The sequence below is a fragment of the Sorex fumeus genome, unplaced genomic scaffold (genome assembly GCF_029834395.1).
Source record: "Sorex fumeus unplaced genomic scaffold, SorFum_2.1 ptg000013l, whole genome shotgun sequence".
Taxonomy (NCBI): Eukaryota; Metazoa; Chordata; class Mammalia; order Eulipotyphla; family Soricidae; genus Sorex; species Sorex fumeus.
Window position 1 is genome coordinate 33,238,871 of NW_026606070.1, and position 25,130 is coordinate 33,264,000.

General features: G+C 38.0%; 1 protein-coding gene and 1 pseudogene across 1 annotated transcript in view; one reads left to right on the forward strand and one right to left on the reverse strand.

Annotated features, from left to right (window-relative positions):
- Positions 1 to 25,130, reverse strand: part of ATP10D (ATPase phospholipid transporting 10D (putative)) — a 110,298-nt gene that overhangs the window by 83,489 nt on the left and 1,679 nt on the right. The gene's annotated exons all lie outside the window — the stretch shown is intronic.
- LOC130020850 (uncharacterized) lies at positions 17,770 to 17,896 on the forward strand (annotated as a pseudogene).

Here is a 25,130-nt window from a genome sequence, read left to right on the forward strand (position 1 = left end):
TGGGAGCTGGTGTGAGTGTGTGTGTGTGGGGGGGAAGGGGGTGGCAGTGTGGAAGAGGGGCAGGAGGGAAGCTGAGGACACTGGTGGTGGGAAATTTACACTGATGAAGGGAGGGGTGTTGGAACATTATATGACTGAAACCCAGTCATGAATAACTTTGTAACTGTGTACCTCACTGTGATTCAATAAAAGAAAAGGAAAAAAGAAAGAAAAAGAAAATTTAACCAACAGATACAGAAAATTCCAGAAGTTAAAAAAAAATAAAGTCACTTTTAGTAAGAAGAATATATCAGGCTCCAAGCATATCAATGTGTTGCTGGATATTCAATTTATAATAAATAGTTTCTATTATAGTTAAAAAGAAAATAACCTAAGTATCAGTGTTATCAGTTTACTACTTGGCCAGAGAGCATTATTAAAACAATGGTTCTAACTCTATCAAACTTCTGTTCTTTGGAACTTTTTCTCTAAGATATTGTTCACAGGGAACTTAATCAATAAATGTTGGTAAAAAAAAATAATTCTCACTATCTTTACAACATATTTTTAAAAGCCTACCTCTGAAGTAATTTTAAAACCCTGGCTTTCACTTCTGTGTATATGAAGAGCATCTTAACCTATAATTAGTAATGACAGCTTGAGTTGCTAAAGTGGTGCCTAACATATCCAGGAATCTCCCCCAAAACAGGATGTAGGATGCAGAGCTTCATCAGTAAATCAATGGATAAAGTGCAAAATAATTTTTAAACATTTCATGCCATGCACATCAATAAACTTTATTACAAACCTTTTTATTTAAGATTTAAATCAGCACAATGTGATGTTATTTCTGAAACTTTAAAAGAGAGGCGATCATTTGCCCTATGGATCTAGGCTTGAATGTCGGTTGCATCACTTATTAGCTATTGTAACCTATGTAATTAACCTCTCAGCCTCAGCTTGCTAATGAATAAAATGAGACACCAAGAAGAGCCATGGTGCAGACTGCAGATAAACAACATTACTTTATTCCCTATTCTCTTCTTTGCCTGTTTCTCAGGTTATAAATAACACAAGATTGGAAACCCTGAAAAATTGGACTAAGGTCTAACATTTTCTTTTAAATTAAAGAAAGCTTGTCCCTAAGTAAATAAATGCTCAGTTCAGAGTATCTATTGATAACTGAGAAGTAACCAGAATTAAGTGGGATAGAAATAGAAACCAATCACAAAGGACTAGCATGGCATAAAATAATGTTACATATAATCTTATCCTTAATCATTCTTTAAAATTCATTTCAACTACATTCATGAGCAAACTGTTCCCTTTGTCTGGTCTTTCCCAAGATCCCATGATAAAAAATTCCCTGGGGAATTCATCATAATTCATCATAATCTCCCGAGGCCCTCCCTGAAGATCTCATTCAAGGATGGCAAATGGAGTCCAATGAATGTGGAATTTAATTAGTACCCAGATGACTTACAAAGGAGATTGCAAAACACAGTCTATACTGTGCACCTTTGCAAATACTGCATTCTTTCTGGAGGACAGGTTAACCATAATATACACTCTTCACACAGGGTCTATTCATCTACTATACAGTTTTAGTCTAACTGTGGAGTTGAGGCATTGGAAAGGATCCATAGAGAAGTTACTGTAAGCATCCCCAGCTCTGCGCCTATGACAGTCCTGAGCATGACTCAGTCTGTACCTGACATATGTACTGCAGGTAGCTTCATTCTTCAGTCATATTAAATTTCTTTCCACGTGTCTATCTAGTGCTTGCCGAAAGGATATGATCATCAGGTGATTGCCAATCACTGCATTTTTACAGAAATGAACTAATATGGAAAAGAAACAAAAATACCTTGTTACCCCTTTCATGGCCTAGCCTGACTTTCTTTTCATTAAAGACAGGAGTAAAGGATCTATATCTAAGAAAACAGAGGTAGTAAATTTCAGCTTGTAATCACACCGTGCTATCTTTATTACTAAAAGCAATCTGTTTTTCCAGATAACAAAGAATTTTGAAGAAAACTTTTTTTCTGTTTTTGTTTTTGGTGTGTGTGTGTGTGTGTGTGTGTGTGTGTGTGTATTGTACTCAAAGACCAATAAGCAGTCCAGTGAATAAGAGAACAGATTCTGAGTAGATGTTGCTATCAATTCCTGCACATCCTCTTGACAGCTAACATTGCAAGGGTTAAATGAGTTAATATATAGAAGTCCCTTAGAATAATGCATATATCACACAATGTGCTAGTAAGGTTGAAATTGTTATTACATAGAAAAATATTATCTCAACCATGGCATTTAATAAGTATTGAGAATTTATATGCACAGTATTGAAATGTGAACTATACCTGATTGAATCATAATTATTTCTGAACTATGCTTAATTTATGAAACTGCAACTCACACTAACAGCTTTGTCACACTTGGCTTCAGTAAATTTGTTTTCATTTAGCTAGCAAGGCTTCCAGGCAACCCATTGGCAAGCATGGCAATACTCTCAACTGTTCCCAGGAGTAAATTCAGTAAAATAGCAGACAAAAGCTCTAAAGAACAAATTAGTGTGAAGCATTTCTAGGATTTTTCAAGATCATTCATAATTTTAAGATTTTATTTATTCTACAAAGAGCTCATTTACCATGGTTTTCTGCTAATATGCGAACTGATTTCATACTGATAGTCTAAAACTGATAGGAACTCTGCTCCCTAAGAATTAGCAAAATTGTAGACCACAGAAAGTATTCCATTTTAAAGATTTTATTGTGGTCACTTAAACAAAATTTAAATAAATCATAAAAATACTTAAGATTTAGACTCTCTGCCATCATATAAAGTCCTAAAAGGTAGTGAGAATAAATAGTATTTTTATAAAAAATAAAACCTAAGTCTCTCTTTCAAACTTTAAATTAAGTTAGTTTCTATTTTATATACTTAAACATTTTATAAAAATTTTTAATTAAGTAATATTTATTTATTTATTTCCTTTCAGATATTTTTGGACAAACTAGCAGTGTTCCAGGCTTACTACTGACTCTGTGTTCAGGGAGCCCTCCTGGCAGTGTTCAATGACACACTTCAAACCCAGGTTGGTCAAAGCAAGACAAGTACCCTATTCACTGTACTATCTCTTAAGCCCTTTATTAAATTTTTCATATAAATTTTCATTTAAAAAATTGTGGACAGACAAAAATATTTTTCAGGCAAAAATTATGATAAAATTACTAAAAGAAAACTTACAATCATACTTTTACTAGTGTTAATTGACCAAAACTTTCATATGCAAGAGAGGAGTTAAGAAAGAAAAATACTTGAACAATTTTTCTAAGATCTCTATCTTACATCTCTGAGTTAACAATAAAATCAAGGTACTAGGGATGGCCCAGTGGCTGAGGTATCTGCTTCCTAAGCATGAGATAGATTGTAAGTTCAAGTCCCAATTCTTCCCACTAGCACCAATCCTGGTCCCAGCAGCTCTGCTCTCTGAAATTCTGTCCACCTCTTGATGCCGCAATAGAGTTTGGTCTCCTGTACCAGTTCTGTGCAAGAAATGTGACCAAGGCTTCAGTCCCAGTCAGCATATTTATTGAGCACCACAACTGAAGTGGTCCACAGTTAGGGGAACGCACACCACCACCAGATGTGCAACCCTTAGGGAGCACCACCATTAAGCATGTGAGTACCCCCCAAGCATGTGCCACTCCAGTCATTGCAACAACAGTCACACTGGGGAGAGAAAATGAACTGATTTATAAATAAAGAGTTGTTAAAAATAAAATAGAATCAAGAGCCAACTGCAGAACATCATGACTTTCACACTTTTAATAACCCAAAATCCAGAGTGCTCACACAAATTTAGATGAAAAAACGAAGAAGGCAATGAAACTCAACGAGCAAAATGAATCAATATAAGCAAAGTATTGCTTCATCATAAATTCTCACACTTGTATCAATAAATTCTCCTGTTTCTAAAATAATTTTCAAAGTTGACACTCAATTTAATATTCATAATTTGGCATGGATATTCATTTGTCAGAATCAGAAACAAAAAGTCAGAAAGAGATTTCATAACTTAAGAAGTACCAAAGTCATGCCTTTCCAAATATTACATACTATTTATATATAATTTTTAAAATAATCATGAGATAATTTTTAATTATATTACTTCTACTGATGGCATCATTTTCTAGAAGACATTGACAACTGAAACCCCTTGGTTACAAAATATTCTTAAAATAATCTGCAATGCCACATTTTTTCTTTTCTATCAATGTCCTTTAAAGGGGACCTTGACTCTCAAAATTGTTTCCCTTAGTGAATGCTCATGAAAAGTTTAAAGCAGGGCAGATTTCCAAAGGTAAATAGACATAATGAATTCCCTTGGGCCCAGTTAGTATTTTAAAATTTCTGAGATCATAACCAGTCAACAAACAACTTGAAATATACATATGAGCTCACTTGTCTTAAAAGAGAAAACCATTCTTACATAAAGTCATTTCAAGGTGCTTTATAATTATGCCTGCCACATTTTAGCATGCATCAAAATATCCTGAACCAGAACCCCACAAACACACACATACACACACATACATACACACACACAACACACACACACAACCACTCAAAATTAATCCGGGTCTTAAACAAAAATAAGTTTCCAGGTGGTTCTAGGTGCCAGTTCATGATAGGAGCACACTAAATCACTTCTCTATGCTAAGTCTCAAAACGTAAAATTGAAAATAGAAGTGAAAGTTGATTAACTATCCCTTCTGTTACTGGGAAGATCATCTTCTTTTGAGTTTTGTAAGCCAAGGCTATGTACTAATGCCTGGAAAGCTCATACAAAAGACGTTCCCAGTGAATGCAAGAATTAACTAAAATGAAAATAGGGAAGGTCTAGTTGGCACAGATCATGAGAGGGTGGTGATACAGCTCTAAGGACTAATTCTTTCTGTAGATTTTAACTGCAACATAACCAGTTTCAAATATTTCCAAAATCTCAGTAAATGTAGCACCATGCATCTTGGCTTTGACACCTATAAAACCTTCTCACCCAAGATGAGAAGACACTATCAAAATGTGAAAATGTTGATGTTCTTCAAATCTTGGAAGGAGTGAGGGACAGGATAAATGGGAAACGGAGAAAGAGGATAGGGAGAGAGAAATATTATAGCTACAAGATTCTGAGCTGTTTGATATATCTTGAAATAACTGAAGATTCAAAGTCCCCTTGACCTATACGTTATAGATAGGTCTGAAGCACAAAGAGCATGAATAAAATTGAGACGTGCTCTTATCTGATCTATTTATCCAACACTCTCTAAGAAGCTTATTCTCTTAAGGAGATCAACCCCTTATCGAACCATTAAGAAAGACAGGAATTGGAACATTTGGTGTTTTTGCTCTGCTGCATTTTGCGTTGAGGAAATGAAATGTGTGGGTGTCACTCCCTAAGCAACTACTCTCCTAACATCCATTGGAGGAGGATAGACCCAAGGTAACATTTAGAAAAGAAGATAAATGTGAATTATTATAAAGATATCTACTATGGACCTTGGTCATGAGTAGATTTGATTTATTTAAAAATAAAATGGTTGACCTTGAGCAATAAATCACTTAATCCTCAGTGTTCTTCCTTTGGGTAGGAAGAATCAAATTTGTCAGTTATCTTGGAGGTTTTCTATATGCTGTCCATTTTTTTTTCTGTTAATTGTACTCTTTGCATGAAAACTCCAGTTGAAGTATATATTTCATATTTTGGATATCAATTTGGGGTATAGCCAAAAGGCAAAACCAGGGTAATTCATCACCAAAAGCACTGAACTGATTCATTTTGATAACTGTTAAATATTATCATGTGCATAAATGCTATACCAATATATACAAAGCTAAATCATGCTAACTTTCACCAATAATAAAACTTTATGGTAGTTTTATTGTTTTCAGGATCAAAAATGGGAAAAGATTAAATTTATTCAAGCACATCACCCTTAGGAATATTTAGAAATGAGAATTTTGAAAAATTTTGAAACACTGTGATTTACAATATTGTTCATGCTAGGAATTCATGTGTATAATATTAGTTCCAATATCATGCCATCCATCAGTGCCTGTCTCCCTCTGTCATTGTCTCAGGGTCCCCTCTCATTCACCCCAGACTATCCCTTTGGTAAGTTCAGTTCTGTAGACCAGTTCTCAGAATCTGTCACTTTTGGTCATTTGTTTTTCCCTTACTACATTTCTTTGTAGTAAATTACAAAGTAGTAATTTACTACAAATTACTACAAATTAATGTAGTAATTTACTACATTTCTTTGTAGTAAATTACTACATTACTACATTGGGCTGGAGTGATAGCACAGCGGTAGGGCATTCGCTTTACAAGCGGCCAACATGGCCGACCCGAGTTCGATTCCTCCGCCCCTCTCGGAGAGCCTGGCAAGCTGCCGAGAGTATTTGGTATGCCAGACACAGTAACAACAAAGGCTCCAATGGAGACGTTACTGGGCCCGCTCGAGCAAATCGACGATCAACGGGAGGGCCTTTACCTTTACCTTTACCTTACATTTCTTTATAACCCTACATATGAGAGAAAGAATCCTGTATTTCTCCCTCTCCTGCTGACTAGCTTCACTCAGTTGGATACTCTCTAAAAGAAAAGAGCACTTGGATCCTGCTTTTCGCAGTTCTCATTCACTCAATATCATACAGCAGGTAGGGAGTTTACCTTGCACATGCATGGCCGACCCGGGTTCGATTTCCAGCATCCTATATGGTCACCTGAGCACTGCCAAGAGTAATTCCTGAGTGCACGTGCCAGGAGTAACCACTGTGCATTGCCAGGTGGGACCCCCTCAAAAAAAATCATAACAACACTAGCAGAGAAAGAAACTAAAAGATATTTTCCTGTTTCATGAAATCAGCCTCTCATTATGGCTCATGGAAGAGACCTTCCTTAGCAACAGGTGCTAGGTTTTCTATCATTGCTGATAGTCATATTAGGGTTTTCAAATATAATATACTTGTGTTGGAATATTCATGTTCCTAGTAGCTATAAACTACTACTGTGGGGTCTAGATATAATGCCTTAAAATGAGATCGTTCCCATACTCAGTGTTTACAAATGTACATTAAATATAATGCTTCTTAAATTCTTCTGTGGCAATTAGACACACACATGTATTTGATTTCGACACTGAAAATTTGCCTACCTCTTCTTCAATACTCTTCAACTTATTTTACAATAGATCATTGAGTTACCTTTTGTTGAAATTGATTTAAGCTGCAACAAAGATGAAAAAATATTGCAGGTGTATACCTATTTCTCTATGATTGGGATCTAAAACAAAATCTCAACTATACCCACATAAGTCTTTTCTATTCTTAATGCCACATATCTATGTTAAGAAGTTAATAATAATGATGATCTTGGGGCTGAAGAGATAGGAGAATGGATAGGGCATTTGCCTTTTACGCAGTCATTCCATGTTCAATCCCCAGCATCCCATGTGGTCCCCTGAGCACAACCAGGAGTAATTCCTTAGTACCGAGCCAGGAGTAATTCCTGAGCACCACCATGTGTGGCCCCAAAACAAACAAACAAACAAAAGTTAATAATGATCTCTAACACTATTTTTTGACACTGGTAATCCTAGATACTCCTAAGTAATCTAGTGGTATTGAAAGAAAATCATGTTTTTTTTTTTTTTAAATATGTGGTTCTTCAAGTACTGGAGCAATAGTACATTGGGTTGGGAGTTTGCCTTGTATGCAGCAGAGCTGAGTTCGATCCCTGACACCCGAAATGATGTCAGGAATAAACCATGAGTGCAGAGCCAGGTGTAAGCCTGAGAACCGCCAAGTGTGGTCCCCAACCAAACCAAAACAAAATGATGTAGTTATTCAACTCTAATTAGATATTATTCATTAAACCAAAGTTCATTATATTTCTACTCATATCTTATAAAAGAATGTCAATTTCTGTGCTTGTGTGACTAAACATATAATCACTTTAATTTTTACAACAAAGCACACATTATCCCCATAAGAAAAGCGACATTCTTATCTTTTGACAAATTCACCTAAATGACACAGTTTGATAGATGATGACTAGCCTAATTCAAATATCTCAGATAGAATAAGGGCCTCTGCAACTATTAGAAACCACACACATGAGGCTGATACATTTAAGCAATAAGTGCTGGAAAACACCTAGCCTCTGGCAGGGTATCAAAGAATGTGAGGTTTGGGAGTAGATGATAAAGGGATTAGTTTGGGGAATGGAGACATACAGCAAGTGAGGTGCTTGCCTTGCATGCAGAAGAGCTAGGTTCAATTCCTTGAATAGCATAGGGTCCCCTGATCATCACCAGAAGTGATACCTGAACACAGGACTAAGCCCTGAAGACAGCTAGGTGTGATCTGATGGCCCCTCCCTCAAAAGAGTTCATTAAAAAAAAACTATATAACTTTAGAAAAAAATGAAGTATACCTCAAATGAGCAAATAAATTCTAATATTTGTATCAACAAGTTTAAAACTTACTCATTAGACGCACACTAAAGAAAGCTCTCTACGTGTATTTGAAAAATAATTTTATATGTGATAGAGAAACTAGCACTTAAAGCAATGATCCTTTTTTTTTATTTTAAAAATGGAACTTTTCTCTTTTTTCCCCTTTTTTTGTTTGTTTTTTTGGGTCACACTCGGGAGTGCACAAGGGTCACTCCTGACTCATGCACTCAAGAATCATTCCTGGCAGTACTTGGAGAACCATATGGGATGATGGGAATCAAACCCGGGTTGGCCATGTGCAAGGCAAACGTCCTATCTGCTGTGCTATCGATTTCTCTGTCTCTCTTGGAAAGCCCGGCAAGCTACCAAGAGTATCCCACCCGCATGGCAAAGCCTGGCAAGCTCCCCATGGCGTTTTCGATATGCCAAAAACAGTAACAACAAGTCTCACAATGGAGACATTACTGGTGCCCGCTCGAGCAAATCGATGAACAACGGGAGAACAGTGCTACAGTGCTATATTAGGGCCACCAGCTAGTGTATAGGAACAGAGGCAAGGAGCCCCCTAGTGATGACAGTAGGCCATGTAGTGGTAGGGATGAAACTTAAGGCATTGCATATGACTTGTATCCTCATCCCTAAATAACTCCCTTTTAACCTGACTTAAATATCCTTAGGAGCCACAGTTCTCTAAAAAAGAACTAAGCCACCATCTTTTCACCGTCTTTCATCTGTGTGTGGCCTTCAATCCCTGCTTACTCCTTCATTGTTACTTCGATGTATCTTCTATTAAAGCTTTTGTTTCCCTCACCTCTTTAATGATGAAATCCTTCCCCAAGTACCATTTAAATCACTTACAGCTAAATTGCTATGCACCCAATTCCAATACCTACATGCTGAAACTAAAGACGGACAAGCAGCAGCCCAGGCTAGTGTCACTTTATCTTCTTGATCATGAACCACAAGTTAGCCATCGAATACATCAACTGCAATCACACTGATTTCTACCATCTGTTTCATGTCTTCTCCTCTTCTGAAACTTTCCTTTCTTCCCTCCCAACTTTCTTCCTGCTAATGCCCTCATATCTCTACTGAGAAAACCAAAGCCATGAAAAGAGAATTTCCTTCTAGAGGTAGGTGCCAGGTAACTGCACTTCAGCAGAGTTCCTTCCCGAACCCGACTCTAGATCTGTCTGCTGACTAAGCACCATCCCCACTCTACAGAACTGCTTCCCCTGAAGATTACCCTGTCAGCAGACGGCAGCTCCATTCTTTCAGAGCCTTGGCCAACAAAAACCTTTAACTATTGTATGTACCCTGTCTTTCCCTCACAATCCACCTGTAGTCCATTGGTAAGTTGCTTGTTCTTCCTTTAAAATATATCCAGGGGCCAAAGAGATGACTGCAGGCTCGAGTATAGTAGGCTCCATATGCAGGAGGGCTGGGTGCCCACTGAGCACCTTGGAGCCCACAGCCAAATGGAGGCAGCCCCTTAGTGTGTCTGATGTGAGCCCTAAACAAAAACAGCAGCAGCAACTGGAGATAGATAGATGACAGAATGATGATAGATAGATAGATGATAGATAGATAGATAGATAGATAGATAGATAGATAGATAGATAGACAGATAGACATCTCTAGAAGCTCATCACAAGGCATCACCTCCACTCCAATCACTCTAGTCCAAAACTATTACCTAACCCTGTTAAAACCTATAGTATAGCCTAGCATTTCCATAGCTTATAACTTTCTGAAGACTCCTGTCTTCATTAGAACAGCAGACTCCAATGCCCCATGTGTATATATGCCTTCCCAAGTTCCTTCTAGTCTACCAGTTCTCCCCTCTGTGCCCCACCCTCTATACAGTCTTTTATTTTTTTTAATTTCTTTTTCCTTAAAGTTTTATTAGTGAAAAACCATGAGGTACAGTTGTAGACTTAAAAATTTTTGTGCTTGGGTTTCAGTTATACAATGATCGAATACCCATCCCTCCACCAGTGCCCATTCTCCACCACCACCAGTCCCAGTATCCCTCCCACGCCCCATCCCCCCATCCCACCCTACCTCTGTGGCAGGGCATTCCCTTTTGTTCTCTCTCTCCTTTTGAGTGCTGTGGCTTGCAAAAGAGACACTGAGTGGCAATCATGTTCATGTTCGGTCTATAGTCTATTCTCATCATGCATCTCCCATCATTAGCCACCCTCTATACAGTCTTATCTCACCAACCTCTACACTCTTTTCTCATTTCATTTTTCTTAGAACTCTTGCGTCACCTTCTAACAATATGTCATTTATATTTCTACTTTAGTTCTGGTCTGTCTTCCAACTCAGGCCCCTTTAAGAAAGGAATGTCTTGTTTGTTCACTGAGAGCCAGAAAAGTAACAGGCACAAAGTTGATTTTTAATAAATATTTATGGAATGAACTCATGAATGAATAATAGCATCTTTCACCTTCAGTAAAGATAAAAACTCTTGTAGCAATATTACACACACTGGCTGTAGTAGTGATATAGGATTAATTAATTCTGGGCTTCTTATGGTAGTTTACATATGCAAGTTATGACTTATTTTGCAAGTTATTACATCTCATATTCTAAAATAGTCACTACTAAGAACTCTGTGATAGAAAAACAAAAAGAAAATGAAAACAAGAAGGATCTAATTTCTTAAATAACTGAAGAATTTGTCACTGTTTTTAACACTCTCAGGAAAAAAATCTATATAGCAATCTATTCTCCCTTTTTTTAAAGACAGTTTACAGTTTGTCCCATTTAATACTGAAAAAACAATTTCAATTGTGAAAAAAATAATTATAAGACTGTTCTCAATTTTCCTGTCATTCACACAAAATTTTAAATAAATGTTCTCTTCTGAAAATTCTGCACCAGTCCTCTAAGTACCAATCATCACAAAGTGCTCAGTAGCAAAGCTGCCCTTGTGTCTTCAGAAGCATTTCTACAGGTTCCTTTTAGTCATAGAAGACCTCTTCAATATGAGTGCTCACCTTGAATTCTATAGGGTTGAATCTTCTTTCACTGTCCAAATACATACCTGCCTTTATCAAGACAATGTGCACTTCCAACAACCTTGGAATAGCTAATAAACATATATACCTTTGAATCAATAACCTCAGTGGACTACCAGGACCAAAACATAAAAGCTTAACAAGGCTTATTTAATAAAACCTATTTTCAGTATTGATATTTACTTAATAAACAGGTACTGAGAGCCAACCTGTGCCAGCTAGGCACTTGCAGGCACTAAAACTAAAACGATAAAAAGGCCTATGTAAACTCCATGGTTCTGGTCCTCCGGGGCACATTCTTCAGTAGAGGGATTTGACAAGAGCTACTGAAGATTCCCTAATTACCTGAAATACCTTGCAGGTTAATTCTCACGAGAGAAAAATTGACAAGTATAGGGCCTGGTTTAGGGCAACAAAACACTAAGAAAACTAAAAGAATAGCCAGCCAATATTAGTAAGATAAACAAGTAACTTTTGAAGTGAAGCTTTCCCTCAAAGATGGACACAGTTTGAAAACAAAAGTCAGAGCCCGGTTTTGAGTTCTAGCACTTTCTAGTCTCCTGAATAATTGTTTTTATATCTACTACCTATACAGGAGCTACCCCAGAAGCAAAGAATCAGGAATAGGCCCCAAGTACTGGCAGGGGTGCCCCTGTACCCCTCCCACCAATCTCCTCAAAAAAAAAGGAGAGAAAGGAAAGAAAATTAAAGTCAAAGTATCTTTTTAAACAGGTAGAAAAATACCCATTTTTTGATCTTTAGCTATTTCTATAAATGTGGGAAAAATTATGTGAAAACTTGTGGTATATAAAGCATAATTACTGGATTGTGACTCTCTTTTTCTCCCCATAGATAAATAGATATATAGATAATGATATCTAGTTGTAAGAAAAGCAAAGAAAATGTAACATGTAATAATTGTTTTTATACCTACTACCTATACAAGACCACATCATTTTCTATTTTAGCCAGAAATTGACAATGCCTAACACACAGCAAGTACTCAATGAATCTTTTAAAGTAAATTGAAGCCCCATCAGTCTCATGGTAGTATACTATACATCCTGGGAATAAGCTCTCATCAAACAAGAATTATCTCCTGAGGGTAAGAGTCAAACAACCAATAAGCATGCAGCAAGTATTGAATGACGAAGAGGGGTCCTATACTCCGATTCGTCTTGGTCAATTCTATCCTGACCTTGGAAATCCAAGACAGGTCTAAAACTATTTTCCTCTGTCAAAGATGATTATTGTATTTTCCCTCCAAGATAAATTTGATATTAAACGATAGGTATTAAACCTATCGTCCTCAACTGGGAACAAATTTAATGCTTTAGAGAACATTTGGTAATATCTGGAAACACTGACAATGGATTAATATGATGGATGTCATTATAATGCATAGGGTAGCCTCTTCACAACAATAATAATGTGACCCCCAATATGTAGTATGTTATTTCTGAAAATACTATTGCAGAGTAAGCTATTATATTTGTTTAAGAGACGTAAATAGCAGAGCACAAAGAGAGGAAATTTTTGTCCAGTCACAAGTTCAAATTCTGACTAGGAACACAGTTCAGTGGCACTTCAACTATACTAGGACTCTTTATCAGAAAAGTAATAATTACTCCATAATCTTAGAGTGATAAATAAATGGAAATATATGCAAAGGACTGCACATATAATCGATAAATGGCAGCATTTTACTATTATGAGATCATTTATTACTTGATATCAACTTTATTGCTGGAAAAAAGTTTTTGGAAAGATAAAACTTGGAAACATAAGAGAAAATGCATGGTTTTAAAATTAAAAAAAATATTAAATATTCAATTACAAAGTTATGTAAACCCAAGAAAAGTGAGTTCAGAGAGAATGATATACACATCACCTTAGGAAAGTAATCCTCCTATCTTCTCCTCTTCAATTTTATTATTCCATGTATGTATTGGAAGGGCTGGAGCGATAGTACAGTGGGTAGGGCGTTTTCCTTGCACGCAGCCGACCTGAGTTCTATTCCTCCGTCCTTCTCGGAGAGCCCGGCAAGCTACCGAGAGTATTCCACCTGCACAGCAGAGCCTGGCAAGCTCCCCGTGGTGTATTCGATATGCCAAAAACAGTAACAGCAAGCCTCACAATGGAGATGTTACTGGTGCCCGCTCGAGCAAATCAATGAACAATGGGAAGACAGTACTACAGTACTATTTCTTCTGGGTTTAAATATGTACAAGTGCATGCTTGGTAAAATATCATGAACAAACACCAAGGTTGACGAGTTTCAAAAAACAGACAAAATATTTTCAAGCTCATTAGTAGCTTAAGAAAACTAATTAAATCAGAGTTAGTATTTTTGTTTATTTATTTACAGGCCATACCCAGCAGTGCTCAGGGGCTATTCCTGGCTCTGTACTTGGGTTGATCAAACCTAGGCCTTCACAAGCACCCAGTCTAATGACATGCTTCTCTGGTCCAGACTGAGTATATTTTTTTTTACCTTGAATGTGACAAATATTTTCTTTATTCATAACGCCCAATCAATACAAGCTTTTATATGGTTTTGGAAGGTCTTGTTTATTTTTGCTTTTCTTGAGGTAGAAGAAGGTAGTACACCTTAAAAATGTTTGTCTTCTTTGGTACTGAGTAGGAAAGTGCTCAGTTCAACACTGGAAGGGGCACTAAATCATATGTCTTTTAATAAAAAAAATGGATTGTGTTTTAACTGGGGTGTATCTAAATGAAACTATAATCAGGCTAATAAAAGTGATGTTAAGGGCCAGAGAGACAGTACAGGGGTTAAGGTAACTTAACTTGCCTGGTTCAATCCTCAGAGCCACATATGGTCCCCCAAGCACCATCAGGGTTGATCCCTGACTACAGAGTCCTGGAATAAGCCCTGAGTCCAACCACCCCTCACCCCCTAAAATAAGCAGTGTTCAAATGAAGTTTTGGGGGTTGTTTTTGCTTTTTTGTGGGTCATCCCGACAATGCACAGGGGTTACTCCTGGCTTTGCACTCAGGAATTACTCCTGGTGGTACTTAGGGGACTATACGAGATGCTGAGACTTGAACCCGGGTCAGCCACATGCAAGGCAAAAGCCCTACCCACTGTACTATCGCTCCAGCCCCACAAATGAAGTTTTATGAGCAAGAAAATGCTTAGTTTGTAAGGTCACAACTCAGACAGACGTACACATATAATATATAAAACACATACAGAGAATAAATACAAAATAAAATATTCTTAAAAGCATTTCTACTGCTTAATTTGAAGTTACACATTATCTTTTGTAACTGTGTCTTACCATGACCATATATTTTGACTTTATACTAAAGAAGAGATCTTAATTCACATCTAGAAATATACCGAAATTCTAATCACATAAAACCTATCCAACTTTAGTGAATGCCAAAGAGTATATTTACGGTACAAAAAAAAAAAGCATACACAGAAGTTCATGCACTGCTTCTATGTTTACAGAGAGGGAAATGATGCAATCATTTCTATTTTTGTTTTTAGGTACAATCTTATAAAATGCTAGACAAGCACGCTGCCTCAGCGCTGAAAAAGAATGCTCCATTCACGGATACAAACAGCATTTATATGTGCTAATAATAATAATATTAAAAAAGAGGGGATGGCCCACTGGCTACAGTACCTGCCTTGCAAGTGTAATGCTGGGCCTTTGATCCACCATGCTGCCCACATGTGTTGAGCACTGCCGGGACAGCTCTGCTGCCTACTATTCTCCATGCCTCAACACAGTATATCTTCTCCTGGATCTCACAGCCAGGCGTCAGTGAGCACAACTGAAGTCTGGGATCCCTTGCATGTCCCACAATTAAAAAAAAAAGTAGGGGCTGGAAAGATGGTACAATGGATAGGGCACCTGCTTTTGCTCTTAGTTTAGCTAGGTTTTATCTCTGGCACCACAAAAAAAAAAAAAAAAAAAAAAAACTCATGCCTCCTCGGGAGTGATTCCTAAGCATAGCGTCAGAGGTAAGCTCTGAGAACTGCTGGATGTGGCCCCCAAAAGCAAAACAATCAAACCAAAAGTGTACCTGCCCCTCAGTCAGGTTTCGGCACGTGGTGAGCACACATGCAAGCACTACAGTGAAAAGCCTGTGGTCCCTACCATGTAGCACAACCAAGCTGGTATGAGAGTCCATCTACTACAGCTTAGGCAATGACAGCTACAAAGGAAGGGGAAAGGGAAAAAGAATACTCAGTATTCTATTAGAGAAAACAAGAAAAACATGATGAAACCTATAAGCTTGATCTTAAAGGCAAATGTGTGTCTCTGCCAGGAAAAAAGGAAATCAACTAAAATGTTGGAAAGCCCACAATTACATTCAGGTCTCTTTCGGTCAAAAGATAGTTGCTAAAAATATCTCATAAATCTGACTCAGCTTTAAGAGCACACTTACTTTTTTTAATCATGCAGTGGAATTTTATTTACTTTAATAACATGCAAACACCTATGACAAATGGCAGTAATACAACATTTGTTTTAGTTTGTAGCCACGGACCCGTGCCAAGAGGTGTCTGAAGTAGGAGCACACTTATTTAAGTGTCCAGATAGTTTTGCGTAGGGAGAAAATAGAATTGAAGTGTCATTTTGCAAAGTTCAAATAAGTGTAATAAAATAACTTGTACTAATGTGGGCAAAACCATTTCTAGATAGCCAAGGAATCCCCCCAAAAAATATGTTTTATTCTTTCCATTTTAGCTACAATTCGATTTCCCTATTATTTTTGTACCATTCCTCATTCTTTTAAGTATATATTAATTTTTGCTTTTTCAAAATTACTCATGAGAAAATAATTGCCTTTTTTCATTTATATGAAAATTAATCTCATCAACTATTTATGACTAAATAATATTCCATTGAATCCCCCCCAAAAATATGTTTTATTCAAACATCACTGCCATAGCTCTTTATGTTAGAAAATTCAGATCCAGTGGGCAGGGAATGCATATATATCAAAGGAGTTTCAATTCAAACTTGGAGGGTGGGGAGATTACACCCAGCAGTGCTCAACATCATTTAACATCATTTAAGTTTTTGGAGACGCAAATTCTCAGGCACTCCTGCGGAAGTTTTGGATTAGGAACTGAGGGTGGGGCCAGAGAGACAGTACATTGGGTAAGGTGCCTACTTTGCACAGGGCTGACCTGAATTAGATCCACAGCACTATATATGGTTCCTGAGTACTGCTAGGAATAACCCCAGAGCACTGAACCAGGAGCACATTTGGGTGTTCTGAGTGCGGGATAAGAAAAATTGACTATGACAGTACAGGTCTGCCCTGGAAAGACGTATTTCAAATTCCTAAATATATTTGTCCATGGATTATCATGAAATATTATTTATACACCAAATCACTTCTATATAAATAGTATACATACTATTGGTCAAATATCTGGTATAACCACATGAGACTTCCCCTGATTCATTTTAAAATAGTTATATCAAAAAGGCAAGAAGTAATAAACCTTGGAAGCAAAGGAATCCTTGTATATTACTGTTGTGGTGGGAATGGAAGTTGGAATTATGAAAAACAGTGTGGAGGATTCTCAAAATTATAAAAATAAAACTTTCATGTGATTTGACGATTTTGAGTTTTATTCAAGAAATACAAAGTCACTACCAAGAGTATCTCGCCCGCTCGGCAGAGCCTGGCAAGCTCCCCGTGACATATTCGATATGCCAGACACAGTAACAACAAAGTCTCCAATGGAGACGTTACTGGGCCCGCTCGAGCAAATCGATGAACAACGGGAGGGCCAGAGCCAGAGCACCAGAGCAATTTAAAAAGATACATGTGCCTCTGTGTTCAATACAGAATTCTTCCCAGTAACTAAGATATAACAATCACTCAAATTTCAGCCAACAAATGAATAAAGAAAATGTGGAATATATATACACAATGGAATATTATTTAGTCATAAATAGTTGATGAGACTAATTTTCATATAAATGAAAAAAGGCAATTATTTTCAAATGAGTCACGGTCCTCCCGTTGTTCATCAATTTGCTTAAGCGGGCCCAGTAACATTGTGAGATGTTACTGTGTTTGGCATATCGAATAGGTAACGGGGAGCTTGCCAGGCTCTGCCTTGAGGGCGAGATACTCTCGGTAGCTTGCCGGGCTCTCCGAGAGGGGCAGAGAAATCAAACTCATGTCAGCATGTTGTCTGCATGCAAGGCAAACGTCCTACCCGCTGTGCTATCGCTCCAGCCCTGCTATCGCTCTCGGCCTTTTGGCTAAGATCAAGTGTAGTATCTGTTCTTATCAGTTTCTCATGAGTAATTTTTAAAAAGCAAAAACTAATATATACTTAAAAGAATGAGGAATGGTACAAAAAATAATAGGGAAATGGAATTGTAGCTAAAATGGAAAGAATTAACCACTGAGAGATGTTATGTATTTACCAAACAAGCTAAGTCATACATGAAAACATCTAGTGTTTTCTAAAATTAAAGATTATTAATATGAAACATAACTATAAATAAAAAACACATCAAAGACTATAAAACTTAAATACTTTTTTTCTTTATACTATTGGAAATACAGTAGACAGTCATTATTCTAAGTGAAGAATTAAAAGAACATTTCAGGGACTGGGTCAGAGCTCAGCGTTCAAGGGCCAGCTTTGCATGTACTGGGACCAGAGTTCAAACTCCATCACCATATGGTACTCTGAACACTTTGAGGTACCAAATCTGCCAGGGTAGCCTAGGCATATCCTTGGTTGGCATATCCATGGACCCTACCATTGAACCCACAGGCTTACTTGGCCAGTTATTGAAGAAAATGCACCCTCCCTGACGCCTCAGCACCACTTGGGAGCACTCCCTAATAAACAAGAAGATTTCAGCATAATGGAAAACTTCTAAAGACTATTTAAAGAGTAACTCCTGGAAGTTTTCAGGTGATATGAAATTCGTTTTATATATTACACACACACACACATACACGAGATGTATTCTGCACAATGGGTAAAAATTATAAGAGGGAGATTATAATATATTGATATATACATTTATACACGGACATTTTTACATATTATATATATCATCTCTAATCTAAATGTGATTAAATATGTATGACATACAAACACCAGTGAGAGGCAGACAAATGCTTTAAATGAAATTAAGACATTAATTATGGTGCTCCTAGAATTATAAAATGTTTCAGGATAATCACTTCTAATAATTTCTCAACACTGCCTACTAAAAACCTCATCCTGATTGAATATGAAGTGCTTATGTAAAGTCAGCTGTTTGCAAAACAGTGACAAAAACTGTTGCAGTTAGAAGGAAAAATACAAGTTCTGCCAACAGACTGTCAGTCACTTACCATGAGCTCTTGACTGCTCCTAGACTCAGCTTCTAAATCTAAGGCAATGCCATCATCTACCTCACACAGTTTTATACAGAAATTTGTTTTTTAAATTCACTGTGCCTACCTAACATACTTTCTTCATTATTTCAACTAATGTCTGCTGAGCTCTAAAGCCAAGTGTTTTTATAAATAATACAGAAAATCAATTAATAACAACAACAACAAAAAACTCTACCTACTACATACAAGCTTACCTTCTAGCTAGCCCTGATTATTTTTATCTTGTCTTCAGTAGAATGATGGCCATTTTAGAGTGAAGAGAGAATCCCCAAAATACTCAATTCCACTACAACAAAAATCTAACACAGGGGGCTGGAGCAATAGCACAGTGGATGGGACATTTGCCTTGCACGCGGCCGACCCGGGTTCAATTCCTAGCATCCCATATGGTTCCCTGAGCACCGCCAGGGGTAATTCCTGAGTGCAGAGCCAGGAATACACCCTGTGCATCGCCGGGAGTGACCCCCCTCCCCCCCAAAAAAAAACTAACACAAAAGTAATTCAGGGGAAACAGAATGTCCTTTGGAAGTTGGAAAGGGAAAATAGACTAAGCTTCTAGGAGACAGCATTTTAAAAGAGTCTTAGGGAATATACAGAATAACAGAGGAGGAGGTTTTCTTTTCTTCTTTCTTTTTTTTTCACTTTTTGGGTCACACTCAGTGATGCTCAGGAGTTACTCCAGGCTCTGCACTCAGGAATTACTCCAGGCGGTGCTTGGGGGACCATATAGGATGTCGGGGATTGAACCTGGGTTGGCCGTGTGCAAGGCAAATGCCCTACTTGCTATACTATCACTCCAGTCCCCAACAGAGAAGATTTGCAGAGTTTTTAATTTTACTTCTTTGTTTAATGTTCCTACCACCTTTACTTGCATGAAATTAAAAACTAAAATTAGGGGCCAGATCAATAGTACAATTGAGTAGGGTGTTTGCCTCAACATGGCCCACCAGAGTTTGATACCCGGCACCCCATATGGTATACTCCTAGTCCTCTAGGAAGGATCCTTGGGCATAGAACCAGTAGTAAATACTTATTGCTGCTGGATATGGCCAAATAAACAAAACAAAAAAACAAAAACAAAAACAAAAATAAAAAACCCTAAAATCATAAAGAATGAGTCAACTCACAATCTCACAATTGTAGTCCATGTATGCAAAAGGCTACCTCTGAGAATTAGAAAGAAAAAAATAACTGATACAAATAATAACATAAGAGATGTGCAGGTGTTAAAAGATATACTATGAATAAGGGAGACTGGTAACCCAAGTCCACTGAGTAATTCTTTAGCATTCAATATGGCGGGGGTGTCAAATTCAAATTAAGAAGTGGAGGCAAATTAAGTCAGAAATTTCTATGCAACTCAGATGCAAGCCCTGACCTACTAAAACAGGAAATCACTGAGACACCTGGAGGATGTAATCAGATATTAACATTCAAATGATTTGCGGTGGGGGACAAAAAGTGTGACAGACACATCACAAGGGAGGAGAAAAGGGAGGGAGATTAGTCTGGAAAAACTGAGTAATGTGCTACAGAACAGAATTTGCCAGTTACCTAACAAGGAGTGGGATCATTAGAGACTTCCACATCATCCCTGAGTGTGCCTCTGGGCGCACCACAGCGCCACAACAACCCGGCAGGACACACACTCACTCAGGCTCCACTCGGTGTGCAACCTTCTAGCCTGGCTTCAAATAAAATGTGGTCACACAGGATGAAGAAAGCAACTTGAAGACTCAAACTGGGTCTCGATTTACTCTTCAAATTGCTTGCTCCTATTAAATGCATGTCTCTGTTTCGCTCAATCAGTCCTCAGTTTAGGAATCTTTAAAACAGAAGAATGTTGGGGGTTCTGGTAGTCTAAAATGATACGGTAGAAATGCTGACATGAAGACTAAAAGGAAGCTCAGAGAAGGAGAATCTTTGTGATAAAAACAGCTGAGAACACCTCCATAAGGAAAGCCTTAGCGAGGAGCTGAGAATACTATCATTAAACTATTTAAGTAGTACTTGCAAGTTATCGTTTGAGTCTGTAAAAGGAATGGGGATGTTTAAAAATAGTGCTAAGTAATTATGAGTACCATAAATTGAGGAAAGAAACTTGCAGACATTTTTTTAGCAACCGATATCACCCTCGTCCTCATAACCAAGATACATAGCATGGGACTCAAACTGCAATAATTAAACTTAAAAATTGATCTGATAAGGAGTCAGGCTTGGGATGGGAGGGAAGTTAGGGTCACTGGTGGAGGGTCACTGGTGGTATGGGAGGGAAGTTAGGGTCCTGGAGTGGTAGGGTTGGAAAGGGGAATATTCTATGCCTAAAACCCTATTGCAAATAACTTTGTAAACTTTGGTAGCACTGCACTGTATCACTGTCATCCCACTGTTCATCGATTTGCTCAAGCAGGCTCTAGTAATGTCTCCATTGTGAGACTCGTTGTTACTGTTTTTGTTATATCGAACATGCGGGGAGCTTGCCAGGCTCTGCCATGTGGGTCGGCTACTCTAGGTAACTTGCCAGGCTCTCCAAGAGGGATGGAGGAATCAAACCTGGGTTGGCCACTTGCAAGGCAAATGCCCTGCCGGCCTCCAGCCTAAAATTTGGTATTGAAATCAATTTTTTAAGATACAATTTTTCTGCATAAAGAAATTTTCTACACTGATTTTGCTAACAGAAGTATCATTATACTCATATTCTCCAATAAGAACAACTTTAGACACATTAAGCAGGTAACCGAAAAATAATTTAGGAGTACTTCATTAAGTCCCATCAACCCGAGACCCCAGCAGATGTGATCCATTGGGAAAGAAAAGAGAATGAAATCTGAATCAAGACAGCGCTGCTTTTAAGTTCACAGAACAACTGGGACAGAAGAGTGAATGTGATGTGAATACGTTTTCTCTGTGACTTCTCTTACAATCCAAAGGCTCTCACCATCAAACCTCATTTGGAAACAATGATACCTGTGACAGAATGACCCCATACTGGGGGACAGAGAGGCTTTGTGAAAAGCAAAGAAAGAGACTATCTATGCATCTTCACTCCAGGATGAATTGCTTTGGGAGGAAAATGACATTTCCCCCATACCTGAAGCATATTCATTAGAGAAATTTTAGAAACTTCACTTAAGTTTAGAAATTTAAAGATAAATACCATGAGGAAAAAAAAGAGAGAGAGAAACCACTGATAACCCACCACCCATACCTAAATATATATATACTATTAATATTTGGCTCCTTCTCTATCCCTGAAATAATTTCTGTGAATAGGATGGAATTTTTTTCAAATGGACTCATTTTGTAACTTACCTTTTTCATATCATTAGTCTTCCTAACAACCTCATGCATTTTACTTTGCTTTCTGGGGTGTTAATACGGTGAATAAAAATATAGTAATGTATTGCTACACTAAGTACTGCTTAAATTAATTTAACATCCCTCTGCTCCCAACTTCAGATAACACAATCACTTTTACTTTGGAATTACCATTTCTATTTTCATCTGCATTAATGGTATAGGGGTTTTCATTTACCTCAGTTTTGTAGGTATCATTTGAAAAGGCATGCTAACATGAAGAGCTTGAGGGGGACAAGGAGATAGCCTAGAGGTCAGGGCCACATGCTTTGCATGTACTTAGACATGAGTTCAGACCCAGACACCACAGATCAGCGTTAGCACCACCAGGTTTGCTCCAGTGGCCACAAGCACCACCAGGTAGCCCTGGTGATCACCAGCACCAAAGGCCTGAGCAGCTCCAAAGTTCTGTATTCTAGAGCCCTTTTCCATTTACCCTTTATGTCCCCAGCCCCCAGCCCAGTTGGCCAAATGTCACCTGGAGTGGCCTCCAGGATTCTTGATTATGACTTGGGGGACTGTCCAAACATTTAAGACTTAAGAGTTTGTGTTCTGGGGCTGGAGTGATAGCACAGCATGCAGGGCATTTGCCTTGCACGTGGCTGATTCAGCTTCAATTCCCAGCATTCTGAGCACCACCAGAAATAATTCCTGAGTGTATGAGCCAGGAGTAAACCCTGTGCACTGCCAGGTGTGACCCAAAAGGCAGAAGAAAAAAAAAGAGTTCATGTTCTAATTTTGCTGGTGGTGTTTCTTTGCAATGTTTTTTTCAAAATGTTAATTTTGTAACTTAAGAAATAATAACTGTGAAAGATTTGAGAACATCAGGAAAATACCAGTATAAAAATAAAACACTATAAATCTATCACCTGAAAATTCATTTTTTGTTTTCTGGTATATGCTAGGGCCGGAGCGATAGCATAGCGGCTAGGGCGTTTGCCTTCCGTGTGGCCAACCCAGTCTCTATTCCTCCACTCCTCTCAGAGAGCCCGGCAAGCTACCGAGAGTATCCCGCCCGCAAGGCAAAGCCTGGCAGAGCTCCCCGTGGTGTATTCGATATGCCAAAAGCAGTAACAACAAGTCTCACAACGGACACGTTACTGGTGCCCGCTTGAACAAATCAATGAACAACGGGAGGACAGTACAGTGCAATGCAGGTATATGCTATCCCAGTGGCTACATCCAATGATAAAAACAAAAAGTACAAGTCTAATTCAATGATATTCAGTGTTTGTTAATGGGTTTTGGTTTTGGTTTCGGTTTTTCATCCTTTTGGGTCACACTTAGTGATGTTCAGGGGTTACTCCTCACTCTGCACTCAGGAATTACTCCTGGTGGTGCTTGGGGAACATTATGGGATGCCTGGGATCGAACCTGGGTCAGCTGAGTGCAACTATGCCCCAGGCTCCAGTTTTTGCTCCTTTAAAATAATGCCTAGTCTGTAATAAAAAGTATTTATTGAGTAAATGATGTCATATGTACTTATTTCAAAATGCTTTTTGGTACATTCAAAAGAGTATAGTATTACATCTCCCTTTTTTCTCTTACTACAATGTAAGCATCTTTTTTATTGGTTAAATTTCTTTAAAACCAGTTCAGAAACTATTATCTATATGCATGTATACAGTACATTAATTCATTTAAACACTTTGCCATTGCAGACATAACTTTCTCATTTTGAAACATTAGAAATAACACTATGAAGAACTGTCATATGAATCTATGGACTTCAGATGATCTTAAGATATATTTTGAGGTCCAGAAATGAGTCAAAGACCTTGAACATTTATAGATGATAATGCATACTCATATTATCACCTCCAATAGTTGCATGAAGAGAACATTTTCTGAGCAGCACAAAGGCATTGTTCTATTAAGGGCCGGGGAGCACTTGTAGGCAGGAACCTGGGACTGGAGCCTGGGCCATGCATGGTCTGTTCCAACATCATGGGAGTAACCCATGCCACCACCAAGCACCATGGGGTGTGGCCCCCAAACAAACAAACATCAAAAACACGAAACAAACAGTAGCTTCCATTGAGGTCACAACTCTTACAAAATTAGTATCAGAATTATTTATTACATTAGAAACAACAGTTTCATGAAAAGTATTTTGTCTGTGGCTAAAATGATTTCTGAGTCAAATATAAATCCCTTTAACGTGGGGAATGTAATGTTTTCAAGACAAGGCACTTAGAATAAATGTCTTCTTAGTGATAAAGGAAGCAGTTTAAGGGTTAACTATTGACTATTGACCAGCCAAATACCCATTATTCCTAGCTTTGAAAAAGTAATGACAAGCTCTAAAACTTATCTTGGCCAATTTATTGGGTTTTAGACTCTTCAAGTGCTCTTGCTTGCAGCATTTTCTTTGATTTTACTTCACTAAAATTACTTCCAGCGTTCGGAGATTCATGAGTTAGATTGCAGGTTTTGCAGCTGTGAGCTCTGAGCTCTGAGTTAGATCCTCAGTACTGTAAAGTCTCCCAAACATCACTAGGAGCCAGGACTAGCCTCTCAGCCCTGTCAGGTTTGACCTCAAAACAAAGACTGCTTTTAGGGCTGGAGCGATATCACAGCAGGTAGGCCATTTGCCTTTCACGTGGCCAACCTATGTTCGAGTCCCAGCATCCCATATGTCCACCGAGCTCCTGAGTGCAGAGCCAGGAGTATCCCCTGTGCATCACTGGGTGTGATCCCCTCCAAAAAAAAAACAAAGACTACTTTCAACTAGATAAAAAAAAGAGAGACAGATAATGAAGATATACATATACCAAGATGTTTTACATTTGGAAACATTTTTTGATTTTGTATTACACCTAGCAGTGCTCAAGTGTTTCTC